Source organism: Artemia sp. Qi Xiang Cuo, chromosome 3 (assembly GCF_049724085.1).
Source record: "Artemia sp. Qi Xiang Cuo chromosome 3, ASM4972408v1, whole genome shotgun sequence".
In the NCBI taxonomy this organism is placed as follows: Eukaryota; Metazoa; Arthropoda; class Branchiopoda; order Anostraca; family Artemiidae; genus Artemia; species Artemia sp. Qi Xiang Cuo.
In genome coordinates this window covers 78063173-78070079 of record NC_142796.1, presented here as the reverse complement: position 1 = coordinate 78070079, position 6907 = coordinate 78063173, and positions in this window count along the sequence as shown.

Genomic DNA, 6907 nt, shown 5'->3' with positions numbered 1-6907 from the left:
GGTTTCAAATACTGCTAGGAACTTAGTTTTCAGCAATTTTAAATGGTAATATTTTTCTTTTTCTATTTATATGAAGTACTTCAATGCATTTAAAAAAATATGTGTAATGTATTTATCGATAAGAAAATCCTATTGTAGAGGTTTTGATGGCTTCAGTTATGTAGAAGATCAAAAGTGTCACAGAATTGCCATCCATACAAACAATAATACTCCTTTTCATCCAACCAAAATTAATATTCATCGCCAATTTTTTAAAGTATATTCAAATTTTATGCAAAATTGAAATTGCAAATTTGAATGCAGGACGGTGAGAATCAATGTGCAATTATTGATTTACACATTTTAAAAGCAATTGACTAAGGATTTAAGGGACCTCCAATTATATCTTGGTTAGGCCTGGGTATGATTTGGAAAACAATCAGAAATTAAATAATAAAGAGTTTTTCAACTGAAAGCAAGGAACAGATTGGAAACCTATTTGAACAGGTTTATTCTTTGTGTGAAGGGGGCTGTCTCCTCCCTACATCCTTACTGCTTACTGTGAAGTTTTTTCTTTCCAAATTGGTTAAGAAAATTTGCTTAAGAAAAAGAAAATTTCTTTTTTTTGCTTAAGAAAATTTGGTCAAGAAAAAGGGGGACAAATTTTTGCAGGTTTTTAGCTTTTCATGGCTAGATCTAAGCTTAATGAATCTTGTATATTTGGAATCAGCATAATAATCCGATGATATATCGATTGATATCAAAATTCTGTTTTTTAGAGTTTCGGCTACTATTGAGCTGTGTCCCTCCATTCTTCTACTTTGTTGCCTCTAACTATTTGATATGTTAGCACATGAATCCAAAAACTTAAAGAATAGGACGTTATCTGCGCTTATTAGGTGTTAAAATTACAAATAAGAGAATTTGAAGAATTACTGGAGTTTCAATTAGATATTAGAAGAAAAATAAACCATTAAACAACACTCAGATTAGATAGACACTCCACCTCCCTTTTACTCCTAACCGTATTCAATAATAAAACTACAATCGATTTAACCTATCTAGTTATGTTACAAATCTTATTACAAAAAGCACTGAGTCCTATTTCTTTTTCAATAATTTCTTTTTTCATTAAAAAAATTACATTTAATGCATACCTACCATCTTATTTTCGATGACTCCATTCCTGGTCTATATATAGATGTAGAGGGTGTGTTCACATCCACTATCCACTCGACTTTTAGAGGTTTTAACAAATGAAAATCTAATTTGGAACTGATAAATTATAGAGAGTAAAAAATCATAAATTTGAAGACAAAAATTCGACCTGCGCAAATGTTGTGAAACAGGAATTACAGAACAGTTTTGATATTTTCAGATCAAATAAGTTCGCGTATCATCTTGCTAATAAAGCTCTGGGTCTACCTGTCTAAATCTGATATGGACGTATGCTGGGAAATCGGAAGTTTCAAAGCTGGTATATTTGCATAAATGCTAATCTGGAAAATATAAGGAACTGTAATGAATAACTATTTTGCGTTTTTTTTATTAATTACTTTTTGTATGATTCATTCGATTGAATCATGAATCTACGCGCTATAAGGTGAAAAATCACTAGTTTTAGAAAAAAAATCACTATAATCACTAGCAAGAAAAAAACCACTAGGCAACACAAAAAATCACTAGAACTAGTGATAAATCACTAAAGGTGGTAACCCTGGTAGACAGTCTGACGCACTCCAATAGACGAGGATGCTACGTTGAAAAGTTTTTACTGGCTCAGCAAATATGCAAAACGACATCCTACAACCGGATGCTCTTTTGTTTCTTTTTTTTAATTTTAGACGCTTTGCGCTACAGGAGCAGTTTTTACACAACTTACTTCCTTAAAGTATATTTCAAAAAAAAAATTAATAAAGAATAATAAAATTTGAAGTGATGCTTTTACAGTTTTCCACTTTTCGAGAGAGCATATTAATTACTTGCTGAAAAATATCCTCAGTATGGTTCGGTTTTTGATTTGTCAGCATATTTTCATCCCTTCCCTCGCCCCAAAGCAAAGAAGGTAGTGACACCCTTGTCTACATAAATCCCCAATAAATAATAGTTTTAAATTTTTTTTCTTGAACCCCCCCCCCCCTTTTCTTTATCGAAGCTTGACTCCATCACCGGGACAAAACCTAGTTAAAATGACTGATCGAAATCCAGGGGCGGATCCAGAGTTTTTTTTAGGCGGGGGCAAAATAAGTTGATCCGATAAACTTGCGTTAGGAGCAACTTCAATTGACGCAATCTTGCATTAATTAAGTAAATTACACTGCTTTAGACTGCATTAGGGGGGCGCGCACCCCTCTCTCCCCTGGATCCGTCACTGTCGAAATCAAATGTTGAAGGTATTTGGAGACATGAGAACTAGGCTTAAAAAGATTGCATCTAGCTTCATGTGCACTTACGGGCTTTGTGGTTACCTTAAGGCCATTTTTTGACACCAAAAGCAACTCCTGCCGTTTTCATGGGAGAAATAATGTATAATGACCCTAAGATGTGGTATTTTCTGAAAAATGAGATAGAAAAATAGAAAACGAAATGCTAGCAGAAGAACGTTACTATGATCACGTCTACATTTTAATAACAATTATCATATTAAAGATAATAGAACGCTAAAAGGAATCATTCGCATAGGCAGACAAAGGTCACTCGGTATCAGACAGCGTGGTCATGCTCGTCAAGACCCACACTGGCCACACTATACAAAACGTTTTGATTTACAGCAGTGCTGTCCCTTGAGGTTGCTTTACCTTCACTTGAAGTACACATTTGACAAGTCTCATTTCTAGCCCCCCCCCCTTGTCATGGCCTAACCTACCTTATTGCTGATGGTTTAGATTCCGCTTTTAATGTCAACGAGCGAGTTAGCAAATGAATCTGCTGACGCAGAGACCGATGTTGGCACAATGTATTTTTTTTTTTTTTTCCATACCAGGGCACTTCGTATCGAAGGAGTCGTTATAGAAACTTCAAAAAGGGCTAATTCCATTGGAAATTGGAGTGGCTAGTGCTCTTTTCAATAGTTGAAAGTGATTGGACGGCGACTAGCCCCCCATGCCCTTCGTTCCCCCAAACCCATCCAATCAAAATGTTGAGATGGCCACTTTGTTCAGCGTAGTTGATTTCCAAATAGAAATTATGTTTCGAGGAGGACACTCCCCCTCAGCCCTCAGGTCAAGGGTTGTAAGTTATGCCCTGGGGGCATATAAGGTTTTTATAGAAGGCGTTGTCGTAGAAACTTCAAAAAAGGCTTATTCGATTGGAAATTCAAAGGGATAGTTTTAATAGTCGAAAGTGATTTGAGGGCAACTAACGCCCCTCTCACGCCCACCATTTTCCCAAACACATCCAATCAAAATTTTGAGATATCCACTTTGTTCAACGTAGTTGAAAGTTTGGGAAATTAGGTCCTTTAGGATGATAACCCCCTCAGAGCCCCCAGTGTAAGGGTTGTAAGTTATTCCCTGGGACCCTGGGGGCATATAGGGTTTATATAGAAAGTTGTTGTAGAAAGTTCAAAAATGGCTCATTTGATTGGAAACTGAAAATGCCCTTTTTAACAGTCGAAAGTGAGTGGAGAGTAATTGACCCCCCTCTCAAGCCCACCATTTCCCCAAAAATATTCAATTAAAGTTTAGAGCTAGCTATTTTGTGCAACCTAGTTGAAAGTTCTGGAAATTATGTATTTAAGGATGACAAACCCCCCAGAGCCCCCAGGGCAAATGTTGTAATCTTATGTTGTAATCCAGGGCAAATCTTATATGCCCTCAGGGCATAACTTAAAACCCTTGCCCCAAGGGTTGTGGGGAGTGTCCTCCTCAAAAACCTATTTTCTATCTGGAAATCAACTACGCTGAACAAAATGGATGTCTCAAAATTTTGATTGGATGTTATTGGGGGAATGTTGGGCGTAGGGGGGGGGCTAGTTGTCCTCCAATCCCTTTCGACTATTAAAAAGGGCACTAGCCCTTTGAATTTCTAATCGAATGAGCCTTTTTTGAAGTTTCAACGACAACGCCTTCTATAAAAACCTTGTATGCCCCCAGGGCATAACTTACAACCCTTGCCCTGAAGGCTGTCGGGGACTGTCCACCTCAAAAACATAATTTCTATATGGAAATCAACTACGCTGAATAAAATGGCTATCTTAAAATTTCGATTGCATTTATTTCAGGAAAAGGTTGGCATTGAATGGGTGTTAGTTGCCTTACAATCACTTTCGACTATTAAGAAGGGCATAAGCCACTCCAATTTCCAATTGAATGAGCGCTTTTCGAAGTTTCTACGACAACTTCATCGATACGAAGTGCCCTGCTCTAAAGGAAAAAAATTATAAATAATATATTGTACCCCCATCGTTCTTATATGCGCATAGGGCTTAACCTAAAACCCTTGCCCCGAGGGTTGCGGGGGAGTGTCCTCCTCAAAAACAAATTTTCTATCTGGAAATCAACTACGCTGAACAAAATGGCTATCTCAAAATTTTGATTGGATGTGTCTGGGGGAATTATGGGCGTGGGGGGGGGGCTAGTTGCATTCCAATCACTTTCGACTATAAAAAGGGCACTAGCCCTTTGAATTTCCAATTGAATGAGCCTTTTTTGAAGTTTTTACGATAACTCCTTCGATATGAAGTGCCCTGGTATGGAAAAAAAAAAAATAAATTGTTCCAACATCGTTCTTTACTTAGGCAGCGCGATTGCGCTGCCTATGACTAAGACGATTTTGCTGACGTTTTAATGAACTAAGATGATTTTGCTGACGTTTTATTGAACTAAGATGATTTTGTATGTCAGTTTTTACTTCCTCTAAAATACAAAAAAAGGCGCTCGGCAATGACATTTGATATTGGTAATTAAAAAAGTATTGCATCAATTGTGAAACGTTTGGAAGCATTACTACTACAATTGCAGATTTTAATGTAAGAACATGGCACCAATACACCATTATGTCAGAATTGTCCAAATTTTCAAGATTCAAACCTTCAGATAGAGTTAAATTCGATATGAACTGCCATTCCTTATCTATCTTTGCCTTATTCCATATGCCAGAGATATAGCAAAAAAAGAATTATTAGTGACTAGGAACTCTTAGGTCGTAACTACAGGGATGAGAAAATGGAGGAAGTCATTTATCTTTTCAGAGAAGCGAAAACGATCTAGAATTGGTTTGATGTTCACATGTGGGGGATATTTAATAACAAGAGTCCCAATACAACGATTGAGTATCCCACAACTCGATAATAAGCCTTGTCAAGTTTTCAAAAGAGCCAATAGGTGGGAGCCAAAGCAAGGAATATGTGCTGTTCCACTTGAGTGAAGACTCAGATATATTTATTCCTATATGCATCTTGTCATTTTGCACGTGTTAAAAATAACTGCAAAAATTTTTGCATAAATCTTCCAGACTCTAGATTTCTTTTTACAATTATGACTTGCAACCAGGGTATATTAATGACAACGGAATTTCACAACTGCAACCCAAGGTTATTTTTCTTCAAAGAACCTCTTCACTAAATGAGCAAACATTTGTCCCTTTTCCCGTACGGTTACAATACTTAGTATAAATTCAGTGATAAAAGTAATTTCGTGGTATGCGGTATAATCAGAAAAAAAGTGCGGCATTTCTCTCCAAATTGCGGTATTATGCCGCAAAAATGCGGTATAAGTGGCAACACAGAATGGAACTAATTGAGCCTCGTTTTTAGAGTGGTAAGTTTTATGACAGTATTCATGAAATGAAAAGTTGAAAAGGAAATCAGAATACTAGGATATCACCTGTTGTCAAAATATTACCGCTAACCCAAGGAGCGACACTACCATCTACATAAAAGATGGAATAGATGTCAGAGATCTATCGTTAGTCATGATTATTTCCCACAGATTGAGTGTTTTTGTCAATATTAAGAATGAAGGAAAACAATTATTGGCAGATTGCTTATACAGAAGTTCAAGTGGCCCAGATGCCCTTTCCTAGCGGCCAAGCACTCATTCAGTTGGCTGAGCATGTATCCCGTCATGATAATCAGGACTTTATTCTTATTGGAGAACTAATCTACCAGATGTTAAATGGGTTGGGGCCTTATGGTATCAACAAAGATCTATCTATTGCCAGTAATCCGTTTGCCAAATACTTGAAGAGCAAAAGCTTGTACCGAACCGGAGGACAACCTACACAGTATAACAACAACCAGACTCCATCCCTACTACATTTGCCAATCACTAACAACCCAAATCTGTTAGTGAACACTGAGTAACTCTCTGCCACTGGTGCTAGGGACCACCTCTGCATCTGTTGTTAAGTCAGCAAAAATTGATCAGGAGAATCTGTTCCAAGCTGAGAACATGTGCACTTCAAGTTCATTTGTGAAGGCACCTAAAACACTGCCTCATTTGAATCAAGTTGTCAATAGGGTCACGAACCGTAAGAAGGTTGGTTATCTTAAAGTATAAAAATTGCAATTGTACTGACAACTGAGAGCAGTTTGCAAAAGCAAGGAACAAGCTGAAGCAGCTTACTAAACACCTCATTAAGACAATTCGGCATCCAACATCCGAGATAATCCATAGAGGTTCTGGAGATGTGTGTCTGTCAAAAATAAGGATGGACAGACTATACCATTCCTACTCAACCCTAAAGTTGAAACATTTGGAAGATTCCCAGGACATTGCAAACTTGTTAAGCAGCACATTCGCATCCAAGTTTTCAGTGGAGCCCTCACGGAGATAACACACCCTATCCCTAAACTGGTTGAGTCAGCCAGCTGCAGCAAGAAAAGCTTTTTGGGAGAAGCTGCAGGAATCGACAGATTACGTCCAGAGAACTCACCCATATTTTGGAGTAGTAATGCTAGGAGATGCTAACGAACTCGATAGAAAAT